Here is a 17,644-nt window from a genome sequence, read left to right on the forward strand (position 1 = left end):
CATGGCTTCAGTCTCCTCACCAGGCCGAGAGCGCAGGGTGCGGAGTGTGCCTTTTATAGTGCCTGCCTGACCAGGTTTTGGGAAACCTTGGTGTTGATAGGTGGGATCCATACTCATTTGCCTTGCAAATTACCTCGGGGTCCCTGGGGACTGAGGCGATAACTCCATCTTTCTGGGAGGGGCATGGAGGTTCTGAGTGGGTTTTGCTGATTGGGTTAAAGGTGGGGGAGGGGAGGAGAGGAGGGTCCCTGGCAGTTTCCATTCACTGGAGGAAGCCTCTTGCTTGGGAGGCACAACTGGTCAAATCACACTTCAGGTTCTCTTCTTTGAGCGGATGAGAGGGTGGCCTGGTGTTAGAGAGAAGGCTCAGCCAGGTTCCCCCTTTGCAAAACCCACAGCTGGTTCATGCTGGAGCTGGGCTGAGATTCCAGGTCCTCTTGCTTTCACATCAGGAAGGGAAAAGAGCAATGGAGTGATCATGTAGTGGTGGGAGAAAGGAGAGTCCCATGCCTACTTAGATTTGTAATATTCCCATTTTTCTACAGTAGATGATGTGAATCAAAGGAAGACTTCATATATGCCTAATAGGTTTTCGTACCTAATTCACATATGCATTGAGTTAATGCCACGTTTTCAAGACTTTTTTCTTTCATTCTTTTTTGTTATTTGCAGAACTCTTATCCTTTCTTATGTAATTATGTTCATTCTATTATTCTGGGTTCCTCTTTCTCCCTGCTCTCCCTTCTTCTACTGCAATTCTTCCTATTAAAGAACTATTTTATTTTCTACATGTGGTTTTGTATCAGACTTGTAATATGTGACATAGTTTTGTGTATGCATATCTTCAATTCATGTAAGGTTATCAGTTTAAAGCATCTACTTCTGCTTTATTGACCATGAAAACCTTTGACTTTGGATCATAACACACTCTGGAAAATTCTTAGAGATGGGACTACTAGTCCACCTTACCTGTCTCCTGAGAAACCTGTATGCGGGTCAAGAAGAAACAGAACCAGACATGGAACAACAGACCGGTTTAAAATTGGGAAAGGAGTACATCAAGGCTATATGTTGTCACTCTGCATATTTAACTTCTATACAGAGTACATCATGCAAAATGCCAGGCTGGATGAAGCTCAAAGTGGAATCAAGCTTGCCTGGGAGAAATGTCAATAACCTCAGATATGTAGATGACACCATCCTAAAGAGCCTCTTGATGGAGGTGAAAGAGGAGAGTGAAAAAGCTGGCTTAGAAGTCAACATTTAAAAAACTAAGATCATGGCATCTGGTCCCATCACTTCATGTCAGATAGATGGGGAAACAGTGACAAACTTTATTTTGGGGGGCTCCAAAATCACTGCAGATGGTGACTGCAGCCATGAAATTAAAAGACGCTTACTCCTTGGAAGAAAAGCCATGACAAACCTAGACAACATATAAAAAGCAGAGACATTACTTTGCTGACAAAGGTCTGTTTAGTCAAAGCTATGGTTTTTCCAGTTGTCCTGTGGAATGTAAAGACCCTGATATCAGAGGGCCTCACTTTGTATTTAGAGTAGGCCCCTTTTCTGTTCAGTTACACCCTGTGCTGCTATATTTTCCAAAATTTTCTCCTCCCAATGCATTCATACTACTTTAAAGCTTAGGATACCGCTTTTTCACTTTGAGAAACCTTCTTAAAGATATGATCACATAGTGTTTCCAGTATATATAGGCACTTTCTATTGGGTCAACACAGGCACCCCTCCACTTTGTCACATCAGGACTTCCATTACATTCCGTGACTTTTTCACATCTTTGCCCTCTCATTCAAAAGGGACACAAGACCACATCATAAACTTGTGCAACAATCCTGTTGCCCCACTGGTAAGTAACAAATTCTTTAACTTCTGTCATCTTCAGTGTTGATATATATTTATGTCCTTAAGCTCATCTTCCCTCCCTCTTCCTCAAAAGGGCAGGGGTAAAGAACCAACATTCTAATTTGATGATGAACACAGTGACTTCTGAAACAGAGAATGAAGGAAACAGGCTGGGTCTCTTCTACATCTCTAGGATGTGAATTTACCTCTGAATAAAGAGGCAGAGTCAGAAATCTGATTCCCGAAGGAAGGCAAAGAAAGGACGGCATGGCTCCCCCTCACAGGGGGTTGAAGGTAAGAAGTGTGTCTAGAGAATTCTTCCTCCCATGCCACGTCTTCATAGTTTGGTGGTGCTTCCGACTGATCTGGCAGAGTCAGTGTCAACCAGCTCATATGGAACCACCTGGATATTATGCAGTTCTTGCTGCTGCCAAAACCATTAGTAACAGAATCATGCTAATCACTAACAGCAGCTCAAGCATCAACTTCTTTTAGCACCAGAAATGTGAACAGACACAGCTAAAGAGTAGTCCCCTTTATGCTGCAGCAGTTCAGGATTGTTGGCGTCGCTGGTGGGATCCGAAGGATCTTCCTTTTCAGCTGTCGGTGCTCCTGGAGGTGGTGTGGTTCCCAGTCACATTGGCCACCTCGAGCCTCACAGTCTTTGTTTTCGTGTTGGCCAGATATGTCTGCATATGGAAAACAGCCACTTTGGGATCAATCAGATGAGAGCAACAATTCTCTGCTGTGTAGATTGGAATAGCTTCTCCATTGCAGGATCCCTTTCCTTCAGTCTTGGCACTCAGTGAAATTGGACCAGAGGTGAAAAACTAACAGGAGGTGAGGGGTGGGAGAATAGGAAGGAGACTCAAGAGGGAGGGGATATATGCATACATATAGCTGGTTCATGCTGTTGTACAGTAGAAACTAACACAACGTTGTAAAGCAATTATACTCCAATTAAAAATAAATAAAATGAAAAAAATTAATTAATTAAAAAACCCAACAGCCAACTATTTTCTCTTGAGCTTTCAATACAGGGGTTCTCACACAGTACTGAATAGTTGCATATTTCCCAATGAATGAGGCTACCAAAGGTTCAGATGGAAGCTGAAAGCTAAATGGAAATGCATGTTTTCCAGGCTGTAGTAAGTGGATGCCTTCTCGGACTCAGGCACACGGTCAGGTACTCCACCTGCAGGCAGCGGCGGGGGGGGGGGGGGGACTCTGGGTCTCCAGGCACAGCATGCACCCTGGCTCTGCAGCATCCAGCTTCCAGCCCCCAGCCGCACACTGAGGCCCTCACGGAGCTGTGTGGTGCCCTGGGGGGAGACCCCACAAGTTATGTGTTATCCCCTAATAAATTACTTTAAGTAAGTAAGTAAGTGAATTCGTTCAGTCGTGTCCGACTCCCCACGACCCCATGGACTGCAGCCCACCAGGCTTCTCTGTCCATGGGATTCTCCAGGCAAGAATACTAGAGTGGGTTGCCATTTACATTTACACAATTGAGCTATCCCATTTCTGTTCCTAAAAACCATAAAAAGAAATATAATAGCGGCACCAGTCAACATTATATTTACTTACTGCAATCTGTTCAACAATCATAGTGGAATAAATCTAGATTTCCTTAATGTGTAAATATTCAAATTTTTCTTTTTGTTTTCAGGATATTTTGAGAATGTTTGTTTTATATTTATTAGTGGTTTTTTTTTTTTTAATGCTTATTTATTTGCTTTCCTGGGGGTCTTAGTTGCCAGACACAGGATCTTCCTTGTGTGTGTGGCCTGAGTAGTTGCCAAACCAGGGATGGAATCCATGTCCACTGCATTGCAAGGCGAATTCTAAACCACTGGATCATCAAGGAAGTCCCTATATCAGGGTTTTTAGATGAGATCATAAGGTTAAAAGATGAAAATTGTCTCTCAACACCTTATCTTGAAATTTTACATCTTTACTTTCTCACACATCTTTCCACCACAAATTAAATAAACCATTCTAATAAAAATATTTAAATGTCTTTCATTTGCCTTAATATTTTAAACACAGGGATCCTGGAGCAGGAGCAAGGAGCTGCTCAGACCCCTAGTAGGCACTGAAGTAGCCCAGAGATTGGGGAATCCAGAGTGTGATGTGATGAGGGGCTGAGCCTAGTGGTGAAGTGAATGTGGACAGTGGAAAGGACCCTGAAACTGAAGACCAAAGTGCAGTTCCTTAGCTAGACCAAGAAGGAAAATCATCAGAGACACAAAGACTTCGTGATTAATCTTGTTCTTTCCTCATTTACTCACATCCCTTCCCTGAAAAGGGAAGAAGGAGAAGAAAAGGGAAGGAGGGGAACAGGAGATAGTGCAAGAGGAAGAAAATAAAAAAGTAGTGTTTGACTCAGAAAATTCTAGCAGCTTCAGATCGTGGAATTTCCCCCCCCACCCAAGTCTCAAGCCAACCCTTCCCTTTTCTACCTGCCAATGCAGGAAACTCAGGTTCAATCCCTGGTGGGGAAGATCCCCTGGAGGAGGAAATGGCAACCCAATCCAATATTCTTGTCTGGATTTCCAAGAGGCAGGCTGACTACAGTCCATAGGATTGCAAAGAGTCGGACATTACTTAGTGACTAAACAACATTTATACCATATCCCTCAAATGCTACAAGGGTGTTGGTTTTAGGCTTAGAAAATATGACAATGGTGCAGAGGCTCAGAGCTATCAGAGCAGGAGAATGCAGGAAAGAAAAGTAAGTTGGAAGAAAGAAAAAGGGAGAGGAAAGGAAACCAAAAAAAAGGAGCTTTGGGTCAAAAAATCCTGTAGACTTTAGAGTCAAACCAAACTACGAGGCACACTTTTGTCCACTAGAGTCACCCCCTCTAAAACCAACAGCCAACAAAATTCATTTGCAAAAGTCAAATAAAACAAAAACAATTTTTGTTTTCCCACAAATTTCCCACACAGTTTAGACTTGGGTTCCTGCCAGAAGATCCACTCTGTCCACCTTCTATGTTGTGTTCGTTTCACATCCATGCAAGTAGGGAGATGGTACTGACTAGCAAAGGGCTCAGATCCGGCACCTCAGTTGAGGGATCCCATCTCAGCCCTCCCTCCCAGTGCCGGGCCTGACCCTTCCTCTTGCCTGACTCAATTATTTGGAGAGGGTTGAGGGGAGTAGATGGGGTGTGATGGATTTCAGTAGTCCAGCCAATTTCAGCTTTTGTTAACCTACAGGCTGGATGTTTGGGGCTCCCTCCTTCTGGAAGAAAATCAGTGCATCCTTTGCCACCCACTCACCACTGGGAGCAGCAGCAAGCCAGGCTCTACCGGTGGTTGAGGCGTCAACACTGTGATTTGCCCCTGACACAAACCTAAACGCTGTGGTTCAGGGGAAAACCTAGAACCTGTAGTGGCCTAAAGCTACAGGCTCAATCCTGAGAGGATTAAGCAATTAACCAAACTCAGCCACTAGGGAAGTGGTGTCGCTTTCTCAAAAAGTGAAAATGAAAACCTTTTGTTCCCCGCCCCCCAACCTTTATTGATATATAATGAACATATATTTTGTAAGTTAAGGTGTACAATGTGTTGATTTAATATACTTATATACTGTGAAATAACTGCTATGGGAACATTAGTTAATACCTTCATCACATCGCATAATTACCATTTCTTTTCCTGATGAGAGCATTTAAGATCTATTCTCCAGGCACCTCTTAAGTTCGCAGTGTGCCCTTTGACCTCTCTTCTTCTCCCCCAACATCCCAGCCCTGGCAACTGTCATTCTACTCTCTGTTTCTATGAGTTCAGCTTTTCTAGATCCCTCATGTAAGTGAGGCCATAGAATATTTGTCTTTCTCTGACATTTCACTTAGCATTCTGCCCTTGAAGGTCTACCCGTGTTGTTGCAAATGGCAGGATTTCTTTCTTTCTCGTGCCTGAGTAGTACTCCACTGAGTATATATCCATGGAGTTAGTGGTAAAGAATCTGCCTGCCAATGCAAGAGTTGTGAGACACACGGGTTTGATCCCTATGTTGGGAAGATCCCCTGGAGGAGGGCATGCAACCCGCTCCAGTATTCTTGCCTAGAGAATTCCATGGCCAGGGGAGCCTGGCAGGATACGGTCCATAGGGTCACAAAGAGTTGGCCATGACTGAAGCGACTTAGCACAGGCATGCATGCAACACGGTTTCTTTGTCCATTCATCTGTTGACTGACACAAGGGTTGTTTCCATATCCTGTCTATTATGAATAATGCTGCAATGAACATGGGAGTGCAGATATCTCATCAGGATCCTGATTTTGTTTTCTTTGGATATACATACCCAGAAAGGTGATGAGTGGATCATGTAGTCATTGCATTTTTAGCTTTTTGAGGAACTTCCATACTACTTTCCCTAGTGACTGCAACAAGTTACCTTCCCATCAGCAGTGCATGTCCACATCCTCACAAACGCTTGTTACTTCTTGTCTGTCTGGTGATGGCCATTCCAACAGGTGTAAAGTTCTATCCCATTGTAGTTGGGTTTACAGTTCCCTTGTGATTAATGATGTTGGTATCTTTTCTTGTACCTGTTGGTCATTTGCATGTCTTCTTTAGGAAAGAATATCTTCAGTTCCTCTATTTCTTAATTAGATTTTGTTGCTATTATGAGTTATTTATGTATTTTGATATGAGCCCTTTTATAAGATATATGATTTGCAAATATTTTCTCACATTCTATAGGTTACCTTTTCATTTGGGTGATTGTTTCCTTTGCGATACAGAAGCATTATTTTTTATATAACCCCACTTACTAACTTTTGCTTTTGTTGCTTGGGTTTTTTGTGTCATATGCCAAAACATCATTGGCAAGACCAGTGTTAAGAAGATTTCCCCTATGATTGCTCGACAAGTTTCAAGGTTTCAGGTTTTCTGTTTAAGTCTTTTTGAAAAAATTTATTTGTTTTTGGCTGTGCTGGGTCTTCGTTGCTGCACGTGGGCTTTTTCTAGCAGCAGCGAGCGAGGGCTACTGTTCATTTCTACCGTTTAGTACTCTGTTCTTATTTCAGCGGCTTCTCTTGCGGCAGAGCACAGGCTCTAGGCACACGGACCTCAGGAGTTGAGTGTGAGCTCAGTTGTTGTGGCGAATGGACTTAGTTGCCTCACAGCATAGGGGATCCTCCTGCACCAGGAATCAAGTGAAGTTTTGAGAGTGGTGTAAGTAAGATAAGGATCCAATTTTACTTTTCTGAATGTGGTTATCTGTTTTTCCCAACATCATTTATTGAAGAGACCATCCTTTCCCCACTAAGTATTTTTGGATCTCTTGTCAAATATTAGCTGACTGTGCACGTTTGAGTTTATTTCTGTGCTATCAATTCTGTTCAACTGGTCTTCTTTTATGCCAATACCATATTGCTCTGATTACTGAATCTTTGTGGTGCCACCAGCTTTGTTTTCTTTCAGGATTGCTTTGCTATTTGGGTCTTTTATGATTCCATACAAATTTTAGGATTTTTAGGACTTTTTTCTACTTCTGTGAAAAAGGTCAATGAGGTTTTGTTAGGGGTTGCATTTAATATTTAGGAGGCTTTTATAGAATAGCATTTTAACTATATTAATTCTTCTGACCCGTGAACACTGGCTATTCTTCCATTTATTTGTATCTTCTTTGATTTCTTTTATCAGTATTTTATAGCTTTCTATATACAGATCTTTCACAACCATAGTTAAATTTATTCCTAAATATTTTACTGTTTTTGGTGCTATGGTTAATGGGATTATTTCCTTTATTTCTTTTTTAGGTCATTTGTTGTTAGTGTATAAAAACACAACTGATTTCAGTACGTTGATTTTTTAATCCTGCAACTTTACTGAATTTGTAGATTAGTTCTAACAATTTTTGGGGAGAGCCTTTAGGATTATATGTATAAGATCATACCATCTGCAGACAAAGAAAGTTTACTTCTGACTTTCCTGTTTGGATGTTTATTGCTGTTTTTGTTTTGTTTCTTTGTTTGTTTTGCCTGATTTCTGTGACTAGGACTCCCAGCTATGTTTATAAGAGTGGTGAAAGTTGGCATCTTGTTTTGCTCCTAATCTTACAGAGAAAGCTTTCAACCTTTCACCATTGAGTATGATATTAGCATGGCTTGTCATATATGACCTTTATTATGTTGATGTATTTTCCTTCTATGGGCTTCCCAGATGGTACTAGTGGCAAAGAATTCACCTACCAATGCAGGAGATATAAGAATTCGATCCTTGAGTTGAGAAGATCCCCTGGAGGAGGGCACAGCAATCCACTCCAATATTCTTGCCTGGAGAATTCCATGGACAGATGAGCTTGGTGGGCTATGGTCCACAGGTATGCAAAGAGTCGGACATGACTGAAGCAACTTAGAACACATCCTTTTCCTTCTATACTAAATTAGCTGAGAGTTTTTTTCATAAAAACGTTTTGTGCTTTGCCAAATTATTATATGAACCTATTAAATTATTTAATAATTTTTATTTTATTTTCTATTAATGAGTTGTGTCACATGTTTTGAGTTGTGTATCTTGAAACATCCTTATACCCCAGGGATAAAACCTGTTTAATCTTGGTGTCGGATCCTTTTCATGTACTGCTGAATTCAGTTTGTTAGAATTTTGTTGAGAATGTTTGCACTTGAATTCCTCAGAGACATTGGCCTGTAGTTTTCTTTTTTTACAGTGTCCTTATCTGGCTTTGTTATCAGAGTAAAACTGACTTCATAAAATGATTCTATGAGTGTTCCCTTCTCTTCATTTTTTGGGGGGGAAGAGTTATGTAGGATTTGTTTTAATCATTCTTTAAATGATTGGTAGAATTCACCAGCAAAACCATCTGGTCCTGGGTTTTTCTTTTTAGGCAGGTCTTGGATTACTGGTTTAATCTTCTTACTCATTATCAGTCTGTTCAGATTATATTTTTATGATTCATTCTTGGTAGGTTATACGTTTCTAGGAATTTTCCAGTTCTTCTAGAATATCCAGTTTGTTGGTGTTCATAGTAATTTCCTCTGATTTTTTATATTTCTGAGGTATCAGTTGTAATGTCTCTTCTTTAATATCTTTTCTTTTATTCTTTTATTTCTTTTCTCTTTTTTCTTAGTCTAGTTAAAAGTTTGTCAATTTTGTCTATCTTTAAAAGAAACAGTTCCTAGTTTCCATGATCTTTTCTATTTTTTGTTGTTTTTCTGGTCTTTATGTCATTCTTTCTGCTCTGTTCTTTATTTCCTTTTGTTGCTAACTTTGGGCTTAGTTTGTTCTTCTTTTGCTAGCTCCTTAAGTTGTAAAGTTAGATTGCTTATTTGGGATCTTTCTTTTTTCTTAATGAAAGTATTTATCACTATTAACTTTCCTCTTTGAACTGCTTCTGCTCTATGCCATATGTTTTGGTATGTTGTTTTTTCATTTTGGTTTAAGATATTTTTACTCCTCTTTTGATATCTTCTTTGATCATTGGTTCTTCAGTAGTATGCTGCTTAATTTCCACATATTTATTATTTTTCCAGTTGGCATACTGTTATTCATTTCTAGTTTTATACCATTGTGATAATGAAGTACTTGGTATAATGTCAATCTTCTTAAATTTGTTAACACTTGTTCTATGACCTATGATATGAGCTGTCCTGGAGAATGTCCCAGATAGAAGAATGTGTTGGTTGGAGTCTTCTATATATGTCTGTGAGTCTCATTTAGGGTAAAGTATAGTTCAAGTCTAATGTTCCTTTCCTGATTTTCTCTCTGGAGGATACCTCCATTGTTGAAAGTGGGGTATTGACGTCTTCTAGAGGAACTAAAAAGCCTCTTGATGAAAGTGAAAGAGAAGAGTGAAAAGGTTGGCTTGAAGCTCAACATTCAGAAAACAAAGATCATGGCATCTGGTCCCATCACTTCATGGGAAATAGATGGAAAAACAGTGGAAACAGTGTCAGACTTTATTTTTGGGCTCCAAAATCACTGTGGATGCTGATTGCAGCCATGAAATTAAAAGACGCTTACTCCTTGGAAGGAAAGTTATGACCAGCCTAGATAGCATATTAAATAGCAGAGACATTACTTTGCCAACCAAGGTCCGTCTAGTCAAGGCTATGGTTTTTCCCATGGTCATGTATGGATGTGAGAGTTGGACTGTGAAGAAAGCTGATCGTCAAAGAATTGATGCTTTTGAACTGTGGTGTTGGAGAAGACTCTTGAGAGTCTCTTGGACTGCAAGGAGATCCAACCAGTCCATTCTAAAGGAGATCAATCCTGGGTGTTCATTGGAAGGACTGATGCTAAAGCTGAAACTCCAATACTTTGGCCACCTCATGCGAAGAGTTGACTCACTGGAAAAGACTCTGATGCTGGGAAAAGTTGGGGGCGGGAGGAGAAGGGGACGACAGAGAATGAGATGGCTGGATGGCATCACCGACTCTATGGACATGAGTTTGAGTGTACTCCGGGAGTTGGTGATGGACAGGGAGGCCTGGCGTGCTGTGATTCATGGGGTTGCAGAGAGTCGGACACGACTGAGCGACTGAACTGAACTGAACTTAACTATTACTGAATTGCTGTCCATTTCTCCCTTCAGATCTGTTAGTATTTGAATAATATGTTTAGGTAGGTATGTGTTGATTGTTATATTTTCTTCATTAATTGACACTTTTATGGTTATATAACCATTTTTGTCTCTAGTCATTACTTTTGGCTTAAATGGTCTATTTTGTCTGATATAAGTATAGCTCAAATTGCTCTCTTTTGGTTTCCATTTGTATCAAATATATTTCTCCATTCTTCATTTTGAGCTTCAGTTCAGTTCAGTCGCTCAGTTGTGTCCGACTCTTTGCGACTGTGTTATTTAATCTGAAGTGAGCCTGTTATAGGTAGCATATAGTTGGTTCTTTTTTCTCCATCCAGCCACTATGACTTTTGACTGGAGAATTTAACCTGTTTACAAACAGAGGATTATTAATAGGTAATAACTTATTAATGCAGTCTTATTCATTGTTTTATGGCTGTTGTGAAGTTCCCTCATTCCTTTCTTCCTCTCTTGTTACCTTCCTTTGTGGAATGGTGATTTTTTTGTAGTTGTATGCTTTGATTTGCTTCTCTTTATCTTTTGTGAATCTACCATAGTTTTTTGCTTTGTGGCTACCAAGAGGCTTAACAGAAAACATCTTATAGACAGAACAGTCTTTTATGATTATAGCCACGTAACTGATTGCATACATAAAACTACCCGTTTACCACCCCTTTAATGTCTTTAACAATTTACCTCTTTTTATACTGCGTATTCATACACATTCTTGTAGCTATAGTTATTTTTTAACACTCTTATCCTTTAAACTTTATTCTAGAGTTATGTGGTTAACACACCACCAAATTACAGTGTTAGAGTATTCTGAATTTGAGTATATACTAACCTTACCCAGTGTGTAGTGTGCTCTCAGGGTTTCAGGCTCCTCCTAGATTTTTCATGTTCTTTGAAGTTACCTCATTGACTTCTCATTTGAAACATCAATCACCTCCACCAAGCTTTACTTTGTGAAGATAAATGTCTTCTGTCAGCCCCCCTAGAGACTCTGAGGCTCTCTCAGCCAGGCTATGGACACACCTACTCCACTCTTCTTGTTCCCTCTTGTGGTTGAATTCTTCAGTTTGTATGCCTTCTCTGGATTCTTAAGAGATGGGAATACCAGACCACCTGACCTGCCTCCTAAGAAATCTGTATGCAGGTCAAGAAGCAACAGTTAGAACCAGATATGGAACAATGGACTGGTTTCAAATTGGGAAAGGAGTATGTCAAGGCTGTATATTGTCACCCTGCATATTTAACTTGTATACAGAGTACATCATGCAAAATACCAGGCTGGATGAAGCACAGGTTGGAATCAAGATTGCTGGGAGAAATATCAATAACCTCGATATGCAGATGACACTATCCTTATGGCAGAAAGTGAAGAAGAACTAAAGGGCCTCTTGATAAGAGTGAAAGAGGAGAGTGAAAAAGTTGGCTTAAAGCTCAACATTCAGAAAACTAAGATCATAGTATCTGGTCCCATCACTTCATGGCAAGTAGATGGGGAAACTATGGAAACAGTGACAGACTTTATTTTGGGGGGCTCCAAAATCACTGTGGAGGGTGACTGCAGCCATGAAATTAAAAGACGCTTGCTCCTTGGAAGTAAAGCTATGACCAACCTAGACAGCATATTAAAAAGCAGAGACATTACTTTGCTGACAAACATCCATCTAGTCAAAGCTATGGTTTTTCCCGTGGTCATGTATGGATGTGACAGTTGGACTGTGAAGAAAGCTGAGCGCCGAAGAATTGATGCTTTTGAACTGTGGTGCTGGAGAAGACTCCTTAGAGTCCCTTGGACTGCAAGGAGATCCAATCAGTCTATCCTAAAGGAGATCAGTCCTGAATATTCATTGAAAGGACTGATGCTGAAGCTGAAACTCCAATATTTTGGCCACCTGATGCAAAGAACTGACTCATTGGAAAAGACCCTGATGCTGGGAAAGATTGAAGGCAGGAGGGGAAGGGGACGACAGAGGATGAGATGGTTGGATGGCATCACCGACTCGATGGACATGAGTCTGAGCAAGCTCCTGGAGTTAGTGATGGATAGGAAAGCCTGGCGTGCTGCAGTCCATGGGGTCGCAAAGAGTCGGACACGACTGAGTGTCCGAACTAAACTGAACTGGATTTTGCAATGAACCTGGCCTAGGGCTGACTGCTTCTCTTTGGTTTTCCCAAAGGTGGCGCTCAAGCTCAAGTTTGAACACACTGGCACGCCGATTTGGGCAGGCGTTCCGCGCATGCTCACTTGCCATCTGCCAAAGCGCCTTCCTTCTGCCACAGCGGGAGAGGGAGTTTTTGTCAGTATCTCAGAGCTGGGGAAGCAGTGTTCACTCACAGGCTCTCATTCCCTCAAAAAAGAGCATAGACCAAGAAAACCTCTCTTGGCCTCACTGTGCTACTTTGGGGGATGGGAGATGCAAGTAAAGTCAAGCTGTATTCTTGCCCCCTTTGATACATCTAAATTCATATATGTGTATACACACACACACACACACACATATATTTTCCCCATCCAGTAACATGCTAGAACTTCTCTGGAAACTTGGACTTCCACAAAAGGCTTTTGTCATCCATTGGTGATTTTCTAAGACAGTGCTTTCCAGGGGCTCCTGGGCCGCAACCAAGAGAAGCTGGAGCTAGATCACAGATCACTGCAGGGTCCGTAGCCAGAATCAAGGTCTAAATGCATATTACCTGATGCACAGTGGGAAAGACTTCTCCTGAACCCCTTGGCATATGGTGCTGTATCCCACAGCTCCCACAAAGACACCTTTGTTTGTAAACAGATGCCAGACAAATGTTGTTGATGGGGCAGACAAAAATAAGAAACATCTTCAGTTCAGTTCAGTCACTCAGTCATGTCCAACTATTTGCGACCCCATGAATCACAGCACTCCAGGCCTCCCTGTCCATCACCAACTCCTGGAGTTCACTCAAACTCATGTCCATCAAGTCGGTGATGCCATCCAGCCATCTCATCCTCTGTCGTCCCCTTCTCCTCCTGCCCCCAATCCCTCCCAGCATCAGAGTCTTTTCCAGTGAGTCAACTCATCTCATGAGGTGGCCAAAGTATTGGAGCTTCAGCTTTAGCATCAGTCCTTCCAATGAACACCCAGGACTGATCTCCTTTAGAATGGACTGGTTGGATCTCCTTGCAGTACAAGGGACTCTCAAGAGTCTTCTCCAGCACCACTGTTCAAAAGCATCAGTTCTTCGGCGATCAGCTTTCTTCACAGTCCAACTCTCACATCCATACATGACTACTGGAAAAACCACAGCCTTGACTCAATGGACTTTTGTTGGCAAAGTAATGTCTCTGCTTTTTAATATGCTATCTAGGTTGGTCGTAACTTTCCTTCCAAGGAGTAACCGTCTTTTAATTTCATGGCTGCAGTCAGCATCTGCAGTGATTTTGGAGCCCAAAAAATAAAGTCTGACACTGTTTCCACTGTTTCCCCATCTATTTCCCATGAAGTGATGGGACCAGATGCCATGATCTTAGTTTTCTGAATGTTGAGCTTTAAGTCAACTTTTTCACTCTCCTCTTTCACTTTCATCAAGAAGCTCTTTAGTTCCTCTTCACTTTCTGCCATAAGAGTGGTGTCATCTGCATATCTGAGGTTATTGATATTTCTCCCGGCAATTTTGATTCCAGCTTGTGCTTCTTCCAGCCCAGCTTACTCACCATAAAAAAGTAACAAAATAATGCTACTTGCAGCAACATGGATGGTCCTAGCGATTGTCATACTAAGTGAAGTAAGTCAGACAGAGAAAGACAAATATAATATGATATTGCTTATATACGGACTCTTTAAAAAGGGTACAAATGAACTTATCTACAAAACAGAAATAGAGCTACAGATATAGAAAACAAACTTATGGTTACCAGGGAGTGAGTGGGGAGCCACAAAGTTGGGGAGTGGGGTTGACATATACACACAGATATATATAAAATGGCTACCCCAGTGGCTCAATGGCAAAGAATCCACCTGCAATTCAGAAGCCACAGGAGATGCAGGTTCGGTCCCTGGGTTGGAAAGATTCCCTGGAGGAGGGCCTGGCAACCCACTCTGAAGAATCCCACAGACAGAGGATCCTGGTAGGCTAGAGTCCATAGGTTCACAAAGAGTGCTAGGCTCCTGGTATGAAGATGAATAAGACCAAGGTCAGTGCAAGAGTTGGAGTCAGAGGAAGCAGGAGGTCCATCTGAATTAAGACTTCATATACTTGAAAGGCCTCAGAGACAGAGCTACAGTGACAGGAATGCAAGATGGTGATTCTACAACTTTAACTTTTTGTCCCTGTTTGGCACTATCAATTATCTTTCTTTCTAAAAATCCTGTCATTTTGGGGGGAAAGCATAACTATATTATATTATACTTTAATTTGCAAAAATCAGAAATTTGTTAAATCAACACTTTAAAATAGGCTACCATTTTTGGAAACCTGTTTCAGGATTTCTTGAATCTCTAATATGCCAGAAACCTCCAAAAATGAGAGAGGCTGTGCCCTGTTGATACCTGAGAGCCCACAGAGAAGACATAACCTCAATCCTCAAAATACTTTCAACCCAAGGGGAGACAGAGACATATTAACAGGCTACTTCAGTATTAGGTGAACCTGAAGCTTTCTTAAGCCCAGTGTGTACATCTTTCAAAACAAACCAATGGCCACAACAACAATTGTTTGGCCAGTAACAGATACTAAATTGAAGTACTTTAGTGGTCAGGGGAAAAATGCTAAATTTTTTCACTCCATTTACTGTTCAGTTTTCAATTAATTCCCATGTCCCATTCTGCCACTCCTTTTTTTTTTTTTTTTTTCCATTCTGCCACTCCTATCATTTTATTTCAATAAAGGTTCAAAATGTATTGAAAAAGTTACTTTACCACTTTTCTTCTAGTTAATGTCATCTTATGAAGTGCAATTATCAGTCATGAGTATTTTGGGGAAAGACAAATTATCTGGGTGGAAGTACGAAGAGCATCCCAGGTCTCCTCCCTACTACAGGTTATAAACGGACTGGTTGCACAACATAATCCTCAATGTCTTTCTTTATACCAGGTATACTGCTATATATATGTATATGTATATTTTTTGACTGACATCAACTGCTGGACTCTGTTTGCCTGATCCTTAGAGGGAAAAAAACAAAATAGGAGTTTAAAAGATTCAGAAGAAATCAATGAACATATAAGAAAGTGCTGTCTTTATCAATAAAAATAAAGCTCTGGGCTCTGAAGCTTACAAAAGGCAGAACCACATGGTGGCGAGTGAAGGAGTCTCATAGTAAACCCATGTGCCCTCACTCTAACTCAGAGGTTTTCACTTAGACCTAAAAAAACTCTCATTTATCACAATCACCATCAGGGTAGCCTGGACATAGGCATTACTTCCCCCTTTAACTCTGTCTGGCTCAAGGAAGGACAAAATATTACCAGCAAAGACAGTTACGGAATATTTAAAGAAGTCTTTGGTGATAACATATACGTGGTTGGTGATAACATTCCAGAAACGAGCAATGAGAACAAACCCGCAGACTAACAAAGAAGAGGATTTGATGTGAGTTTAAAACCTATGTTGTGCGTAGTCACTCAGTCGTTTCTGACTCTTTGTGACCCCATGGACTGTAGACCGCCTAGCTCCTCTGTTCATGGGATTCTCTAGGCAAGAATACCAGTGGGTTGTTATGCCCTCCTACAGGGAATCTTCCCAACTCAGGGATCGCACCCAGGTCTCCTGCATTACAGGCAGATTCTTTACCATCTGAACCACCACAGAAGCCCCAAAGTTTACCAAAGATACATAATCAGATTGTAACCCACCAGGCTTCCCTGTCCATGGAATTCTCCAGGCAAGAATACTGGAAAGGGCAGCCATTCCCTTTTTCAGTAGATCTTACTGACCCAGGGATTGAACCTGGGTCTTCCTCATTGCAAGCAGATTCCTTACCATCTGAGCCACCAGAAGAACCTTTACCCTAGAAAAAAGAAAACAGGAAGTAGCTTATTCCTCAAAGGGCAAGAAGTCAAAGTTTGAATCATCTCTAACACTGGAAAAGCTTATCCCAGTTATCAATGTCCCTAGCTGCCTGCCAAATGCAAAAGTAAATCACTTCATGGAGGAAGATAAAGTCATTGTATGCTTCAAATTATTTATAAAAATTTTCACACATAATATCAGCATTTAAGAAAAAATAATTAAGAAATAAGAAAATAACATGATTAAAAAAATCAAGAGAAGCAACAAAGAAACAGAGTCTCCAGACATTGAGATATAGACTGTAAAATAACCACTCTTAAGGTGTACAAGAAAATTAAAGACAATATCGAGAAACTCAGAGAATTTGAAATAGTAACAAAAAGGTAAAAAAATGAAAAATAAGTAACAACCAAATTAAGAACTCAATAAATTAAAAGATTAGACACAGCTGAGCAGGGAATTAGTGAGGTGCAAGATCAGAAGAAAATGTCCATGTGAAAGCAAGGAGAAAAGGCAAGAGATGGAAAATACAGAAGAGGTTAAAAAAAGAAAAAGCATCGAGAATGCAAATGGAAGGTCTAATATGCTCGTATTTGGAAACTCAAAAGGAGCCAGCAAACAGAACAGAAGGAATATGAAAAATATTATGCCACATCCCTCTGACATTCTGATTCCTGATGAGAAATCTATGGTCATCTGAATTGTTTTTCCCTTATAAGTTTTTACTTCTTTTTTGGCTGCTTTTGGCTTCAAAAGTTTAATTATGATGTATCTTGATTTTTATTTCTTTTGACTTACCTGCTTGGAATTTGCTCATCATCTTGAATCCGTATGTTTACACCTCTTACCCAGTTTGAGACGTTTTCAGGCATTAGTTCTTCAAGCATTGATACTTTTTTAGCCTCACTCTTCTTTCCTTTTGGGTCTCTGCTGACATGAATGTTAAATCTTTTCCTGAAGCTCTGTTCTTTCTTTCTTCTTTTTAACTTTTTTCTTCTCTCTGTTCCTTAAATTGGGTTATTTTTTGATTCTTCCATCTTCCAGTTCACTGATTCTTTTCTCTGTACTCTTAGTTCTGCTGAACCCATCCATAGAGCTCTTTATTTCAATTATTGAATTTTTAGTTCTCAAATCTCCATTTGGTTCTTCTTTATGTCTTCTATTACTTTGCTGAGGCTTTGTATTTTTCTTCATTTATTTCACCCATGTTCATAATTGCTTCATGAAACATTTTCA

At 40.6% G+C, this 17,644-nt stretch overlaps 1 pseudogene; it reads right to left on the reverse strand.

The window, feature by feature from the left end:
• Window positions 1–1,916: 1,916 nt before the first annotated feature.
• Window positions 1,917–17,295, reverse strand: LOC148774978 (arrestin domain-containing protein 4-like; annotated as a pseudogene).
• Window positions 17,296–17,644: the final 349 nt, after the last annotated feature.

The sequence above is a fragment of the Moschus berezovskii genome, chromosome 18, assembly GCF_049115385.1.
Source record: "Moschus berezovskii isolate FMDL1 chromosome 18, NW_MosBer_1.0, whole genome shotgun sequence".
Lineage (NCBI taxonomy): Eukaryota > Metazoa > Chordata > Mammalia > Artiodactyla > Moschidae > Moschus > Moschus berezovskii.